General features: G+C 45.7%; 1 protein-coding gene across 2 annotated transcripts in view; it reads right to left on the reverse strand.

Annotated features, from left to right (window-relative positions):
- The window catches only part of LOC146813693 (solute carrier family 22 member 7-like), a 333,280-nt gene that overhangs the window by 282,224 nt on the left and 32,928 nt on the right, over nt 1-18,128 (reverse strand). Inside the window, exon 1 of one of the 2 annotated variants that reach the window (XM_085610182.1) lies at nt 9,430-9,565. The exons of the other annotated variant lie outside the window; for it this stretch is intronic. The gene's annotated coding sequence lies outside the window, so the exon portion shown is untranslated. Of the gene's footprint in view, nt 1-9,429; nt 9,566-18,128 lie in introns of those variants that run through there. 2 annotated transcript variants of the gene reach the window in all.

The following is an 18,128-nucleotide window of genomic DNA, read 5'->3' on the forward strand; positions in this document are numbered from 1 at the left end:
TCCCCAGGCAAGAGAACAGCAGGAGAGAAAGCCTGCAATATAGCAAGGAAGCAGCAGGTCGGTAGGTCAACAGTCCAGCAGAGTGGCAATCTTTTCAGCAGCACAGCAGTCCTTCATCCTGGCAGAGTATTAACAGGTTCAGAAGTGTACACAAGTTTTGGTGTCTGAGGTTCTATTTTTATACCCTGGTGCCCTCCTTTTGGAAGGTGGGAGAAGCTTCTAGAAAGTGGCTTTGAAGTGCATGAAATTTCCTGACTGCCTTGCTCTGGCTCCAAGCTGGCTGTAGTGACAATGTGGAGGTGATAAGTATTTTTTGTGAAGGCAGAGTACTCCCTAGTCAGCTGCAAGTGGAGCTGTGCTCAGCTCCGTCTCCCAACCCTGCCAGCAGATGGTCCATTCAGGCATATCAGGCACACCTAACTCCTCTATTGTGTGACTGTCTTGTAGAAATTCACAAAGTTTAACTGTCACTTATAACCAGTTATATAACCCAATACAGGGTTTAGGCACAAAAGAGCCAAGGGCAGAAAAATCAAAAGACACACAATTGATGGACGGAATGCAAAAAATATCAAAATATTCACCACCAGTCAAGAGATCTGAGTTAAATCCATCATTCTTTTGCTCACCATGCCACCCCAGTTTAGACCTGGCCATATGTAAATCAGTCTTGACTCTGTGCCTCATGGGAACAGTCCAGCCTGAACTGCCAAGCCAGGTCCTTCCTGGACTGGAAACAAGCATTCTAGGACCGGTTTCGTCGTTTCACCCCTCTTCAGCCAGGATAGATTGATTCCAGTGGCACAGTGAGCCCAGGACCCACGTCTGGGTATACCTGGCGCACTTAGGGCGAGAAAGCAAAAGACACACAATTGATGGACTTAATGCAAAACAAATCAAAACATTCTCCCCCCCCGTCAAGAGATCTGGGTTAAATCCATCATTCTTTTGCTCACCATGCCATCCCAGTTTAGACCTGGCCATACGCAAATCAGTCTTGACCCTGTGCCTCATGGGAACAGTCCAGCCTGAACTGCCAAGCCAGGTCCTCCCTGGACCGGAAGCAAGCATCCTAGGACCGGTTTCGGGGTTTAACCCCTCTTCAGGCAGGATAGCTTGATTCCAGTGACACAGTGAGCCCAGGACCCACGTCTGGGCATACCTGGCACACCTAGGGCGAGAAAGCAAAAGACACACAATAGATGGATGGAATGTAGAACAAATCAAAACATTCACCCCCAGTCAAGAGATCTGGGTTAAATCGATCATTCTTTTGCTCACCATGCCACCCCAGTTTAGACCTGGCCATATGCAAATCAGTCTTGACCCTGTGCCTCATGGGAATAGTACAGTCCGAACTGCCAAGCAAGGTCCTCCCTGGACCGGAAACAAGAATCCTAGGACCGGTTTCAGGGTTTCTGGAATGGCACGGGGAGCAAAAAAACAATGGATTTAGGCCCGGATCTCTGTACTGGGGTTAATGTTAGACCTTGTTCAGCATTCTGTCCATCAATTGTTGTTTTTGCATTCTAAAAGTGGCATTTCCAAAATTGTAATCAAAAACTGACTTTACCACTATGAGGGTTTTTCATTACAATTCCAAAGACACCAAACATGAGATATGCACTTGCTCTTAATTGGAAATTACAGATTTGTAAATGTAATAAGGAACCTCCAATGTTATCCTTTGGGACGGGTAGGCCTCCAGTAGTATAAAATGAATTTAGGGGTTTTTCACCCCCAGTAGATGCAAAACTTAAAAGTATATGTCCAACCTTTTAGTTACACAGCATCCTTGCCTATGAGATACCTAGAACTTGAATGTACTGAAGGGGGAGTTTAAGGCTTGGCAAGAGGTTTCAAATACCAAGTTGACATGGCAGTTTAAAACTGCATTTAGGGTGCAGTGGCAGGCCTGGGACATCTTTTAAGGTGCTACTTAAGTGGGTTGCACAATAAGTGCTGCCGACCCTCTGGGAGCATTTAATTTACAGGCCCTGGGTATATGGTTTGCCACTCTACAAGGGACTTATAACTAAATTAAATATGCCAATTGGGTATAAGCCAATTGTACCATCTTTAGGTAAGTGAACAATAGTAATTTAGCATTACAGATATTTCAGAAAAACAAAGGGGGAGAGGCAAAATGTTTGGGAGAAGACCACGCTGACAGATCTAACATGCCCTAATTTGTTTAGTTTTTTTTTTAATGTGAATTTTGTTCTAGAATATGGCACCCTAGTTAACTTGACTCTTTAAGCCTTTGTCTAGTTTACCTATATAGACATATATAGTCAACCCTTGAGGAACTTCGATTTCCGATCACAATCGAATCGACCCGCCATTTTGTGCTCCGCCGCCATTTTGTGTTGCCATCACTCAGGCAGCATGGCGAACGAAGTCTATTCTGCTTTTTCTGCAGCTTCATGTTAAAATAGCCCTTCTGCCTCTATTTGCAAAGCTGGTGTTAGGTCTGGCCGAGTACACTAATCCCTGTCTGGTTTTCCTAATCCCCGTCTCAACTATCTGTTGGTTCACACTATTCTTTTCTGACTTTATCTTATCGTGTGGCCTTCACTGTCTTCTGCTAGCATTCTCTCGTTTCACAACTGTCCTCCAACCCACACAAACGTATCTCGCCACCTGCAAGTTTATTACAAATCTGTTAATGAATTAGTTTGAGGGAGGGGTGACAAACACAGTTGGAGGAGAGGTTTCTTCGAGTCATCTGACACTTTTGTTTTCCAATCTCTCCTATTGGTTCTGTCCTGTTTTCCAACTTTCCTTATTGGCTCTTTCTTGTATGTGTTGGGTGTATACTTGGTTAATGTATATGTTATCTATATGGTATAAAAGTTTATGCGCCACAGAGTGAAGTGGCAGTCTCCTGAGAACCTACCTTATGTACTTCTGGGATAACTGTACTAGCTGCAGCTAATAAATCTGATCTTCTAACGCCTAACAGAGTGCCTCGTGTCTCTGTGTGGCTGAGCAGGAGAACCCAGGAGATTAAGGCGTACCCTGAGCCGCCAGGCCCAAAAGGTTCTGGTTCTTCAACTGGCGCCCAACGTGGGGCGGTTTCAGTGGTACTAGTTCTGCCCGAAGGTCGTGAGGAACCCCGCAAGAAAATTCCGGAGGATTCGCGAGCCACATTAAGCGACCCCTGTATGTCGAAAGTGGTCCGAAGGTCTTTTGCAGCGCGGTTACTCCTTCCTGACGGCTACTAACAACCGCTGCCCTGACTGCCGCCCTGCCTTGGCCCTTCCTTTGATGATGTATGGTAAGGCGAGACGGTAGACAGGCCTCTGTTGGTGTGAGAAGACGTCCTTAATTAAGTATCTTCGTGGGTCGCGCCCACAATTTTCGTCCTTTGTCTTTTTAGCATTTGTAGTCCTTAGATTCGACTATTGCAATAGCCGAAGCCGAGGGTAAGTGCATTTGTACTGCGTAAACTGAGTTTTACTCCCTTGAAGTTTGTGAACAGTCATGTGAAATCATGAGATGCCTGGTCTGACTAAGTTTGGAAAACTTTGTTGCTTTGGTTGTAATAGGGATTCCCGACTTGAGGACTCTTGTCCGATTCCTTCAGTTGGAACTCCCACATATGAGCTCTATTCGAAACATGGTATTGGCCCCATTGCCTTTAACGAGGCATGGACCCGATACATGAAGAAAGATGGTGTTTTAAAATGGCCAGAAAATGGTAGCTTTGATCCCGATGTGCTAGATAATTTGGAAGCAGTTCTATTCAAAAGAAAAGCCCGGCCGGCAATGTTTGACTCTTTCCGCCTTTGGCGTAAGGAAGCCAAACAGAGAGAAATTAAGCAAGCAAAACGAGATAGGAAAGCACAGGGTATGACAATTATACAGGCTGCCCAACAATTCAAAGATGATGAAATTGATAATGCGACTGAAATTTCAGAGAGACAGCATCGAAAGGCAATAGATAAATGCTATCCGGTGTTGCCTGTTTCCCCTTCTGAAAACAAGAAAGATATAGAAGAAGATCCCTTAATGTCTCATTTATTGAGGTTGCCTCCGCCCTATGCACAAAGTGCTAATGGACCCCAATTGTTACAGCCTGTTCAGCCGCCAGCGGTACCTCCGCCTGTTCTGGCTCTTCCGCATTTGCCTCCTCCAGTATTACCGCTTCTGCCAGTTTTACCATTAACTTCAACTTCTTTGCCCTCATCTCCTGATCTTAGATCTCCTTTGCCTTCTGCTCCTCCTGCAATTATCGGTTCTCCTCCTGTCAGTTCTCCTAATACTTTGTCTCCAATTCTTATGTCTAATTCTCCATCTGTGCGTAAGCGTCTCACAGACACTGTCACTGGTATTCTATCTCCTTTCTTTGGAGCTTTAAATGTGTCTCCGGCTTTTGCTCGAAGACAGTCTCGTAGTCAGTTCCCAGATTTTGAAGAACGAGAAAGGTTAGACTCTCTCGCACGTTAATGGATCAAGAAGGGTCCCCAGTATAGTGTGCCCGATATTATGCCTACTTTCTCACAATGGAATGCGCCTACGCAAAGATATGTTTTTAATGCAATGTGCGATACTCTCATTAAAGAATGGGAAGATGTGAATTCAAGTCCGATCCCACAAGATCTGTTAGATGTTCAGGCTGATTTTGATAAAGGACTTGTTGTGGGTTCTAAGGTTGAGAAAGGACACTTATTTCTTATAGATCCTTATTGCTCTCTCAGGCTTTCCTTGACTCTGATCCGTCGGTTAGGTTGACACTGAAAAACTATCCCATGAGAGAGGTTCCTCCAGTATGGAAGGAAGAGGTTGCAGCAGTAGGCGCTAATGCAGCTATTCCTGCTCATTTTCAGCGTATATGGGTACATGTTCCATGGAAATGATCTGAAGTTTTGGCCCTTAAGCAGACTCTACCAGATCCTCGTAAGAACCCTGCGGGTTATTATAAAGAATTATCACAGACAGTTGATGCTTGCATCATGAATTTAGCTGACTTTGATATGTTGATGGGAAATGTAGTCCCACAGACAATATGGGCTAAGATTCGTAAGGAGAATCACGCACAGGAATTAGGTGCTACTTGGGATGTTATAACTACCACAGATAGAGACCAAGTGGGTGGTGCAAAGCCTGAAGCATTGATTTCGGAACTCCCTGGTAGGATTATTACATTAATGAAAACTATGATGCCTGCATTGAGAGTTAACTGGGATAAACTAGCAGCATGCAAACAAAAGAAAGATGAAAGTGTCTCTGATTTCTTCACTCGTTTCGAGGAGACATTTATCGATCACAGTGGTCAAGATATGGCTACAGAGGGTGGTCAGCGATTATTTGTGGACAAATTTGTATTTAATTTGCTTCCCTAGTTGTCACACAAATTGAAAGATTCTGAAAGTTCATGGGCTGTTTCTTCTTCTGCCCAGATATTGGCTACTGCACAATATTATGAAAACAGAGATAAAGAAGAGAAGGAAAAGCAAGAGAAAAAGACGAAAGAATTAAAAACGAAGGTTCTCTTGCAACAAGCTTATCCTCCTCGCTATGTTCAGCCTCAGTTTCAACAGCCTCCGCAGTTTCAGAGGTTGTATCAAAAACCCGAGCCATATATTCCGCGACCTTTGTTAGGACCTAATCAATGTGCCTATTGTAGAGAAGAAGGTCATTTTAAGAATAGTTGTCCGGTTTTATTGCAGCGCAATGGAGCATTATCTGCTCCACGAGGTCGTGCTGGCCTCCAGTCAGCAAACAGAGGTAGAGGTCGAGGTGTGTTGACTCAAGAACAGCGTGCCCTTCCTTCTCCCAATTCTGTGAACTATTTTGATCAGCAAAATGTTAGGTCTACTCAGTATTACAACGAAGATGATTATATTGAAAACGGAAATGAGAGTCTTCACACTAACTAGGACAGCCATGGACAAAGTAAGGGAGTTGTATCAATTCCAGTAGATCAGAATGGACCTTATGTTAACGTCACTACAATGGGTGTTTCAGAGCCATTTCTCCTAGATACTGGGGCGATGAGAAGTTCTATTATTCATTCTAAACTCCCTGGGGCACCTTTGTCTGGCTTAACGAATGTTTCTGTAGGATTTTCTGGCGCCCCTGTTTATAACCCAGTTTCTTGCCCTTTGCCTATTTCAATTGACCCTTATGATTTGGAAGCTCCACTCCTCTTGACGAATGGTTGCGGTGAGAATCTGTTGGGTCTGGATTTATTGGAAAGAATGTATGCTACGATATATTGTTCTCCATCTGGTGTACATCTTACTTTAGGACAGAAACTGATTTCTCCAATGTATTTGTCCAAAGATCAGTTTCCACCTGAATTGCTTTCTCTTCCAGCAACGCTTTGGACCACGGGTCCGAACGATGTGGGTTGTCTTGAGATTCCACCTTATGTTGTCACTCTTAAGCCCAATGTAGAATTACCGCGTATCCCGCAGTATAGAATTTCTACTGAAGGTGAAAAAGCGCTTTTGGAAATCATTCATGACTTGATTCAGAAGGGTGTGGTTGAGGAAACAAGAGGTAACACATGCAATAGTCCTATTCTTCCTGTTCTTACACGCACTGATCCTTCTCAGCCACCTGTATATCGTTTTGTGATTGATCTCCGGGAGGTAAACAAAATTGTTGTGCCGCAGTTTCCCGTAGTATCGGATATCACTGCTCTGTTGACAATGATACCTTCTACAGCGACCTGGTTTTCTGTTATCGATCTAAAGAATGCCTTCTTTAGTCTTCCCATTGCAGAAGAGAGTAGGGACATTTTTGGCTTCTCTCTTGGAGGCCGAAGCTTCCGGTTTAAGCGCGCACCTCAAGGCTATTGTGAAAGTCCCTCCATTTACAGCCAAGCTTTAAAATGTCATCTTGATACTTTTCATTTGCCGTCTGGTGCTGCTCTTATCCAATATATGGATGACTTGTTAATCGCTGCTGACTCAGAAGATATTTACAAAAATGTCACTGTTGCATTGCTACGCCATCTATTTGATCTGAATCATAAGGTTTCACCCTCCAAACTACAATATGTTCGTAGAGAGTTTACCTACTTGGGTCATCTCCTATCAAAGGAGGGACGATGATTGACGCCAGAACGAATTCAGGCGCTTACGCAAATGTCTGTGCCATCCACACAAAGAGAGGTACGTGCCTTTCTGGGTATTACTTCTTATTGTAGGCAGTGGATCCCTAACTTCTCTCTGAAAGCCAAACCTTTGTCGGCACTCACTTTAAAAGATACGCCTCAGCCCCTTCCATGGACTGATAAGTGCCAAAAGAGTTTTACCGACTTACGTACTGCTCTGTGCTCTGCTCCTGTATTGGGTACTCCTGATTACAGTAAGCCTTTTACGCTCTATGTTCACGAGAGAGAAGGTTGTGCGTTGTCAGTTTTAACACAGCGATTTGGAGACAAACAGCGACCATGCGCATATTTTTCGGCTACGTTAGACCCAGTAGCTAAAGCATTGCCCAGTTGCCTCAAAGTGCAGCAGCAGCAGCAATTTCTATTCGACAATCTGCTGGAGTGGTATTGGATAACACTCTCATTGTCATGGTACCACATGCAGTGGATACCTTACTAAATAGAACGAAAATGCAGCATCTTACAAGTGCTCGTCTAACTGGATACGAGCTGACGCTGTTGGCTAGTCACGTACACATCAAACGATGTAATACCCTAAATCCAGCCACTCTGTTGCCCCTTCCAGATGAGAAAAGTGTTGAGGAGCAACATGATTGTTTCTTTCGTACTGAGGAAGAGACAAAAGGAAGAATTGACTTGAAAGACACACCGCTAGAGAATCCGGATGGAACTCTATGGGTAGATGGTTCTTGTTTTAAAATGCCTAATGGAGATACAGTTTCAGCCTATGCTGTAACTACTTTGCATACAGTTGTGGAAACAGCACGTATTAGACATAATTCAGCCCAAGCAGCAGAATTGATAGCTTTAACGAGAGCATGTGTACTTTCAAAAGGGAAGAGAGTGAACGTGTATACCGACAGTCAGTATGCCTTTGGTGTAGCGTTCAATTTTGGGCGTCTTTGGAAGGAAAGGGGATTTCTCACTTCACATGGCACCAAAATACAACATGGTCAGTTAGTGACTGATCTTCTTGAATCACTTGCCTTACCCACCCAAATAGCGATTGTGAAGTGCAGTGCACACAAAAAGATTACAGATGACGTTGGTCGAGGAAATGCATTTGCAGACGAAGTAGCGAAAAAGACAGCGAGAGATGCAACAAGTCAAATGTATGTGGCGGGTCCTGCGAATTGGGTTAGAGAGAGAGGAATGTATGAGGATACAGTGGAAAGTGTAAGAGCGATTCAGAAAGAGGCTACAGAGAAAGAGTTGAGCAAGTGGAGAGAAAGTACGGGAATGTTAGATGAGATGGGTTGTCGGGTGGAATTATCTGAACACCAACGTTGGCTGTTACCAGATGCCTATGTACTTCCAGTGGTTACTATGGCACATGGTCCAGCTCACCTAAGTGCAAAAGGTATATGCAAGCTTCTAGCTCCAGTGTGGCAAAATGAACAAATCCCAAAATGTGCAGACAATATAGTGAAACATTGTATTGTTTGTTTGATGTACAACCCGGGAAAGGGAACCCCAACTCCAGCGGGTCACTTTGCTCCTCCGACATATCCATTTGAGGTGTTGCAAATCGATTACATTCACATGGAGCGATGCAACAACCTCAAATATGTTCTGGTGGTAGTATGCGCCTTTTCAAGATGGATGGAAGCATACCCTCTAAAAGACAACACAGCTTTATCCACAGCTAAAAATTCTACTGAAAGAATTTTTCCCTAGGTTTGGTTTGCCGCGCATTGTCTGGAGTGACAATGCGAGCGAATTTGTTGGCCAAGTCATGCAAAAAGTTTGTGCAGGTCTTGGTATCAAGCAAAAGTTCCATGCGGCAAATCATCCACAATCAGCGGGTTTAGTGGAATGCTACAACGGCACATTGAAGTTAAAGTTAGCAAAGGTTCAGGCTAGTACAGGACTCAATTGGCCCGATGCTTTGCCATTAGCTCTACTGTCCACCAGAACTGCAGTACCTTCTCGTTTGGGACTTAGCCCTTACGAAGTGGTTTTTGGACGCCCAGCTAATGTATGGGGAGTCTCTCGCCCTAAGAAATACTCAGACTTGCCATATCCAATGTTGATTGACTACTTGCATGATCTTACGACTAAATTGCGTGTTCTCCATCAACAGGTTCAGAGTGCTTTACCAGAGGCTTCCACAGACCCAGGTCATTCCATCCGACCAGGTGACTGGGTCTGCACCAAGAATTTCCAAAGAACGAGAAATTTGGAGCACAGATGGAGAGAGCCCCAAATGGTTTTGCTCACCACGAGAACAGCAGTTAAAGTCGAAGGAAAGAAAAATTGGATTCACGGCGTGCATTGTAAGAAAGTGCCTTTGCCCTTACCTTACGATCAATGGGTGCGTAGGGGCATTGGTGACTCTGAGAGCGAGAAGGTTCCACGATTCGTGCCCTTTAGTGATGCACGCCTGAATGGGACACTGTCTGAGAAAGAGGACGACGACATTCTTCAAGAAGGAATACCATCGCATCGTCGCTTAGATACGACCAATCCACGAACATTGTTTCAAAATCAAAGCACTCCTGGAAAAGAACGGTACAATCTGAGACCTAGACAAAAGAACACTTAAGATTTTTTTTCTCTCTTGTGTAGTATTCTGTCCCGGTTGCAGGGTCACGGTAGGAGTCTTGATTGTGACCTGTGTAGTGGAAATAGGCCTGCAGGACTTGCAATGTCATAGGACGTCAGATAATCATAATTGAGTGTTCGAGGAAGATTGCCGTGAGCATCCATTAGAAAGATGGAAATTACACTAGGCAAAAGAGAGAGAAAGGATGGAATGAAGAAAGAATCCTGTAAATTAATGTACAGTCATTTTAATATAACCTTATGTATCGTTATACTATTGTGTATTGTTTTGGCGTTTACAGGTTGGATTGTTTATGCTCTGCAGCAAAAAGTAGTCTCTCCTTCTTCCTCTCCGTCTTCTTCTACTGTCTCTCCACATCTCTTTCATACCCTTCCTCAACATGAACTCATTAGAAGAACTGAATATTACAACAATTCTTTTGTCCAGTTGTTACATCAACACCAGTTAGTGGTCAATACGACTAACTGTTGGGTGTGTGGACTTATGCCACATACCACAGAGAAAGGAATGCCATATTTAGTTCTCCCGTTCTCCTATGAGGGTTCCGCTTGGGCTTATTTTGTCATTTTCTCCAATGCCTACCAAAGTAAGTTCAGACGATCCATTAGTTCACATATTGGTGGTCCAGATTTCAGTCATAGCTCATTAATTAAGGGAATGGTAGCTATGGCTAAAATCATGGAAAATAGTAAGATTTCCGTGGATGAAAGAAAAGCGTATACAAACTGGAACGTCACCCATTATGTCACTAGCCTTAGTGATAAGATCAAACAAAGAAAATCTCCACCAATTTGGACGATTCCTCATCAGGGAAATTTCTGTCTGCAAATTAATGATCGCTCTTCTGACACCATACAAAGAAATAACTGTTCCCACACGTATGTTTATTCCTCTCAGAACTCGCCTCCTCTAGTGCCATCTCAGGGCACATATTTTATCTGCCACAATAGAGCTTACACATGGTTACCAATGGGTTTTTCTGGTACCTGCTATATAGCTTTCCTTCTTCCCCCTACATACACCGCTTCTGCAAACTATCATCGAAACAGATATGGCAGAGGGATTATTGATTCGAAAGACACAGCAGGACAAGAGGGAGGAGATTTCCTCAAAGGATTTCTTCCTTTTTGGGGTCCAATGGCCAACAGCAGAAATATAAGGCAACTAGTCCGTGTCATAGAAACCACAATAGACATCACTGTAGGAGCCTTAAGTAATATCACGGCAGAACTACAGGCGGACCGTCTTATGACCTTACAAAATCGAGTTGCCTTAGAATTTGTTCTTGCAGATCGTGGTGGAGTGTGCAAATTGATCGGGTCAAGTTGCTGTATTTTCATACCTAATGACGCTCCGACAGTATACCAAGCTATCTCCAGGTTGCATATAATCTCTGAGTCGATTCACCAGGACGAAGGAGATTGGTCCTTTTCGGAGTGGTTTTGGGGACTACTGTCCAAATGGGGTTGGAAAGCATTGACATTTCTTGGAATAATTTTGACCATTATTTTCTCCTGTTGCCTTTGTATGCACTGTGGTCCCGCCATCTGTGACCTATGTGCTACTATATGCATCCCTAAGCCCAAATCACCAAGAACAGAAAACATAAGAATGATGTTACAGCAACAGCTCGATGACCTCATGGCTATCGACATTGACTCAGATTAACATGAGTCTATCTTGCCTGAGTTCTGGCAAAAGGAGGGTCTGAGGAACTTCGATTTCCGATCGCGATCGAATCGACCCGCCATTTTGTGCTCCGCCGCCATTTTGTGTTGCCATCAGTCAGGCAGCACGGCGAGCAAAGTCTATTCTGCTTTTTCTGCAGCTTCATGTTAAAATAGCCCTTCTACCTCTATTTGCAAAGCTGGTGTTAGGTCTGGCCGAGTACACTAATCCCTGTCTGGTTTTCCTAATCCCCGTCTCAACTATCTGTTGGTTCACACTATTCTTTTCTGACTTTATCTTATCGTCTGGCCTTCACTGTCTTCTGCTAGCATTCTCTCATTTCACAACTGTCCTCCAACCCACACAAACGTATCTCGCCACCTGCAAGTTTGTTATGAATCTGTTAATGAATTAGTTTGAGGGAGGGGTGACAAACACAGTTGGAGGATAGGTTTCTTCGAGTCATCTGACACTTTTGTTTTCCAATCTCTCCTATTGGTTCTGTCCTGTTTTCCAACTTTCCTTATTGGCTCTTTCTTGTATGTGTTGGGTGTATACTTGGTTAATGTATATGTTACCTATATGGTATAAAAGTTTATGCGCCACAGAGTGAAGTGGCAGTCTCCTGAGAACCTACCTTAAGTACTTCTGGGATAACTGTACTAGCTGCAGCTAATAAATCTGATCTTCTAACGCCTAACAGAGTGTCCCGTGTCTCTGTGTAGCTGAGCAGGAGAACCCATGAGATTAAGGCGTACCCTGCGCCGCCAGGCCCAAAAGGTTCTGGTTCTTCACCCTGGCTTGTATTGTATTATATGCTTTTTAGGTCAGGCAAGACATAACTTCAAGGGTTGGTTAAAACTCATGGGATAACGGAAAAAGTGAATATTGGGAGAACACAAAGAAGAGCCTTCAATATTGATTTGTGTTACTCTTGCAATTTTTATGAATTGACGATACAGCTAAAAAAGTAATCCATCTCTTCAATCACACTATGTAACTCCCTGACACAAATGCTTTATGTTTGATTAATGTCCAAACTTTTACAAACTTGACCCAAGTACGTAAGTCATTAACATGCATCAAATGTTATAGCGGGGTAGCATTGGATTCATATGAAGCCGGCCCATACTATGCCGTATGAGACATGTATGCATCTAGGGGAGCATGGCTACGAAGGTGAAAATGGTGGACTGCTCTGCTAGAGCTCCGCCGTTGTGAGTGAAGTATTCCCAGGGCCACCATACCGTCCTGCACGGACCCGACAAATTTGTGGTCAACCCACAGGCTTTGCAGTTGCTGGTGAGCTGCTGTGGAGCCACGTGGCAACACTGAGGAGACGCGATGTGGGGCAGAGGGATGCAAGATGCGTCCTAATGCTGCTGCGCATAGTTGAGGCCCTCCTGCAACTGAGGGAGTATGCTACAGCGGTTTCGAGGAGAGACCAGCGGTGGGGTCCCTCTTGCATCCCTAGGGGTTTGTGCAGCACTAAAGGCCAGCCGCACACCAGGAACAAATAGGGGCCCGGCGCCTGGGGCTCGTAGGCTAATCAGCAGCGGGAGGAGAATTTTGTAGACTACCCCGCTGAAGAAACAAATGATCACTAACCGCATGAGTACATCACCACAAGGCAGCACAGTGGTGAGCAGCACCGTAGCAGGTGTTGTGCAGCACAAGCGCTCCGCAATCGGCGGAGGGGGACGGGCATGGGGCACAGAAGCGGCCTGGTGGGCCAGGAGGTAACTGAAAGGGAGAAAAGAATAGCCACGGAGAAGGCTAACAGAGAGGACTTGAAGGGCCTGGGGTAGAGCAAACAAGGGCACAATAAAGACCCTCCATAGAAAACACAGGACTGGGGTCGTCATGGCCCAGACAAAAGCAGAAGCCTTAGATTACACAGGGGATACTGCATACACAGTGGTGGTGCGGAGGGGCACAGTGAGCAGGGCAGTGCTTACCCACAGCAGCATTTCCTAAGGATGGCCTGCTTTCTTGAGAAAGGCCTGGGCACACGGGAAGACACCCACTAGAAGGCAAGAGGCTAGATTGCAGACGGAACGGGCAGAGCGACGTTGGCACATCAGAACAGAGCAGAAACCAGAAGGAAGTCATAGTGGGTTGCCCAGTGTTAGAAATAGGGGTCTCTAGTTGGCAATGGTTTGCACCTTTGTGCAAATAGGGGCCCTTGCCTCTAGTCAGAATAAGGGGGATACACTCCTAGATAACCCCTGCTACCCCCTTGGTAGCTTGGCACGAGCAGAGAGGCAGTGTGTAAAGCATTTGTGAACACGTACAGTAATACAGTGAAAACACTACAAATGAACACCACACCAGTTTAGAAAAATAAGTAATCTTTACTAGACTTAACACAAGACCAAACAACAAAAATCCACAATACAGTAATCAAAAATAATACTTTAAGATGGTAGAAATAACTTAGGACAATGCAGATGGTAAACGCAACACTTTACTCTCAAAGTACCTTGGATGCAGCACGCAAAACAAACAAAAGGGTCGCAGGGAAGGTGATGCGGCGGTTCCTTGTTTCGGGGGAGGTGATGCGTCGGTTCCTTACTGCAGCGCAGGGGAGGTGATGCATCGGTTCCTTAACGGAGAGGAGGTAATGTGTCAGTTTCTTACTGCATTCCAGGTACGATGCGACAAGATGGCGCCTCGCTGCGATGCGACGATCCATTGCGATGCAACAAAATGGCATCTTTGATGCGATGCAACAACCTTGATGCGATGCTGCACGCCCGACGGCCGTGAAGTGAAATCGAGGAACTGTGGAGCTGCGACAGGCCCTGCGACATGCTTCTCCAGTGATGCGACGGGGACCTCTGCGGCAGCGGCACGCTTCTCCGGTGATGCGACAAGCTTCGCCAGCGATGCGAGGGCGAACAGCTGCTGTGGCGGTACGCTTCTTCAGCGATGCGACGGCAACTGCTGCAACGGCAACGCACTTCTCCTCATTGCATCACGCTTCCAGCTCCCAGCTACACGCAGTCTCTCAGAGGGCCCAAACAGCAGCAGGCACCTCACTGCAGGTAGAATTCCCAGCAAGGGAATTCAGGGGGAGCTGGTGGTGAAGTCTTTGTGTCCCTGAGACTTCAGAACAGGATGCAAGCTCAGCTTCAAGCCCTTGGAGATCTTCCTCAAGATGACTAAAGTACACACAAAAGTTCATTTTTTCCTTTCCTTGGCAATAAAGTAACCCCTGCAGGCCAACCCCAACAGCAAACAGCACAGGGGCAGTAATCGTCCTTCAGCTTCTCCGGTTCTTCTCCTTGGCAAAGGTTTGTCTTGATTCTTTGAAGTTATCTAAGGTTCTGGGGTCTGGACCCCAATATTTATACTGCAAAATCCTTTGTTCTCTGAAGACGGAGAGTGTCTGTACCTAGTCAAAACCAGTTCTGTCCTCCTGGGTGCAGCTTCCTGGCAGGAGGTGGAGACAGCATTGTTTGAGAGCAACCTGGCCCAGGTAGTTGAAATGAAATCTCCCCCCCTACTCTCTATTCTATGAGGGTTCAAGGCAGTGAAAGGAAATCTCCGCCCCCTACTCTCTATTCTACAATCATTTATAATAGGGAGCACTTGCACTTTGGCACTGAACAGCAGTGGCAAAGTGCCTAAAGCAACTAGACCAGCAAAAGATGGTAAAAACACAGGAGGCAACATCAAAAAAATGGAAGGGAGACCCACACCAATGGTGCCAGATCTAACACCCAGTATCGTTGAGAAACAGTGGATTATTTGCCTTTGCCCCTGCTAAGGCATAGTAAACTGGCAAAGCCGCAAGTAGAGCAACATCAGCAGATGTTGGCCTCACAGAACCACAGGAGGGACTAGTAACAACAAACTAGGGGCAACGTCCATGGTCTCCACCTGTGAACCTGCACGCAGAGAAGCTAAGCAATCGGCTACTGGGTTGGAGCCACCACGCACCTGAATAGAGAAACACTTGCGTAAACTGAACATGTGGAACTGACACGACATACATCGGCAGCATATGTCTCACAGGGGCCATTTTAGGTCAGGTACTGGAGGCCCGACTGGTCAACTGCCCTAATCCCGCTCCAAATCAGATAAAATGCACAGTGATACACCAGTAGACCACATGTTCAATAAACTAGACACAGTATTAGCAGCAGTGGAGAAGCTGAGCACCACAATGGAGCAGACACGGACCTCGCTCGAAAACAAAATTGATAAGGTAGCGCTCGACCTGATCCTAATACATGCAGACCAACAGAAACTTACAGACAGGACATGCAAGCTGGAGGTAATAGTGGAAGAACACTCCCCTCAGGTGCAGACCACGGAAAAGTGACTCAAAGACCTCATGGCCCGAGTGAAAATTCTTGAAAGCTGAGTAGACGACTCAGAGGGCTGCTCCAGGCAGAATAACGTGAGAGTCATGGCCTACTGGAGGGTGAAGAAGGGAGAGATGCAACAACCTACACAGAAGAATTGATCCGGACCCTGTTGACAGAAGGATTGCTATCGCAGCACTTTTGCATAAGAGCAAGCTGGGAGCGGGCCCAAGACCATTCCTGTTCTGCACACTGAACTTTAAAGATAGGGACACAATACTACAGGAGACCAGAAAAATGCAGAGAATACAGGTGGGGAAAAGTATTCTTTGCTATTCCCTTCCCCCCTGCGAGTGATTGCAAAGGGTAAAACTTACTTCTTTGATACCCCCACCGCATCCTGGGATTGGCTAGACTCAATCAATCCTACTGAAGATGCGCCGCCTAGGGGAAGACTGGTGAGATTGCCACTGAATGCTGAGACAAGACAAAGCAAGGGGGAAAGAGGTGCAAAAAACAACCACTGTCCCAGAATCTGGGCCCAAACTTGGAACAAATGAGGTTGGATCAAAGCAATGCGCTACAAGCAGCAGCTGAACTTGAAGCCCTTCAGGGAGACTCACTATCAGAGGCCAGCTGACTGACCAGAGCAAGTGGTGCAGAGTCCATAGAAGACATCTTGAGCTGGCAGGACTCAGGGACACTGTCGGAAATAATGCCCCAAACAGCAGATAGCATAATAGAACAACTTGATTGCTGTCTGGTCGACACAAGGAGGTACACAAAACTGCCCATCAGTCCCCTGTCCTTATTCTCCATTTGCCAAAGGGTAGATCACAAACTTTTGCACACCCATAGAAACATTCTGTCTGGGTGAACCTACCCCCTAGTCACTGATGACATGTCTGTCTGTTTCATGGTTTGGACTACTGCCTGTTGCATGCTCACCCTATTGGCATTACCTGTTTTTATTGTCATTAGTTTAGTTAACCTGCACACACCAGACCATTATAATACCCAAGGTGGCACAGCTGAGAAGCCCAAGACAGTCCCACCCATAGGTAGACCAGCAGAGGCTATAGAAGACCCAGGTTCTCCCGCTGGTAATCGGCGCAGACTACTTCCATATGCACATGGAACATAAGGGGGATACACACACCTTCCCGTAGGTATCTGATCTATTTCTATCTTAAACAGCCTCAGGTCCAAATAGCCCTCTTACAAGACACACATCTCACGGGACCGGAGGCGTTGAACCTGCGGAGGCGATGGAGGGGCCAATTACACGCCACAGGATATTCAGCCTTCGCCAGAGGTACATTAATATGGGTTGAACGGGGCACCCCATTTCGAGCAGAGGAATCGCTCATAGACACAGAGGGTTCTTGCGTTATAGTGAAGGGCCGGCTAGATGGCAGACCCGTTGTAATAGCCTCAATATATGCACCCAACACTGAGCAAGCAGCAATCCAGGACTCATTATCGAGTATACTGTCCACCTGGCAGAGTACTCCGATGGTACTTAGGGGGGATTATAACTGTGTGCTTGATACGTCCCTGGACCGCTCCATCCCTTCCCTGCAGGGGACACCAACTGTTGCGCCCATGAAGGTATTAAACATTTGGACCACACTTAGTAGATGCTTGGTGGCACAGGAGCCCCACAGATCGTATCTATTTATTTTACTCTGGGTCACTTGATTTCCATGTCCGACTTGACAGAATGCTAGTTACCGAGGAACTACTACCAGTTATGGAAGAACCTCATTATCTTCAGAGAACCCACTCTGACCACAACCGCACACGTTACAAATATCCTGGGGTAAGAACACAACGCAAATCCCCAGGTGACACATGCAATCTGAAACATTAGAGATCAAACCATTCTGATATTCCTTAAGCACTGCCACAACAAACTACTTTGACGAAAACACAGACACTGCATCATCAGCTTTAATAGAATGGGATGCTTTCAAGTTGGTGATAGGGGGACACTGCCTAGGTACACAAGCCGGCATGCGTAAGGCACTGGACATAGATCTTGCAAAGCTGGAAAAGGGGTTAGCACACATCAAAAAATGTGTAGCAATTGACCTGCTGTCTAATCCAAGACTTGGTTTCTCTTCCCAAGCCAGGGAAAGACCCGGCTCTACTAGGCTCATACAGACTGCTGACCCTACTTAACACGGACTACAAAGTATTAGCATCCATCATCGCTGCAAGACTGGCACCACTGGTGAAAGCATTAGTGCACCCTGATCAAAATGGCTTTGTCCCTGCGCGGGACACTTCACTGAACATACGTAGATTCTTCAGAATCCAGGAGTACGCCACACGAGCTTGGCACAACTCTAGTTGCATGGTCCTGGATCTAGAATAAGCCTTTGACCCGCTCGAATGTCCCTATCTCTTCATTGTGTTGCGCAACTATGGCTTTGAAGATACCTTTCTC

This window comes from Triturus cristatus, chromosome 6, assembly GCF_964204655.1.
Source record: "Triturus cristatus chromosome 6, aTriCri1.1, whole genome shotgun sequence".
Lineage (NCBI taxonomy): Eukaryota > Metazoa > Chordata > Amphibia > Caudata > Salamandridae > Triturus > Triturus cristatus.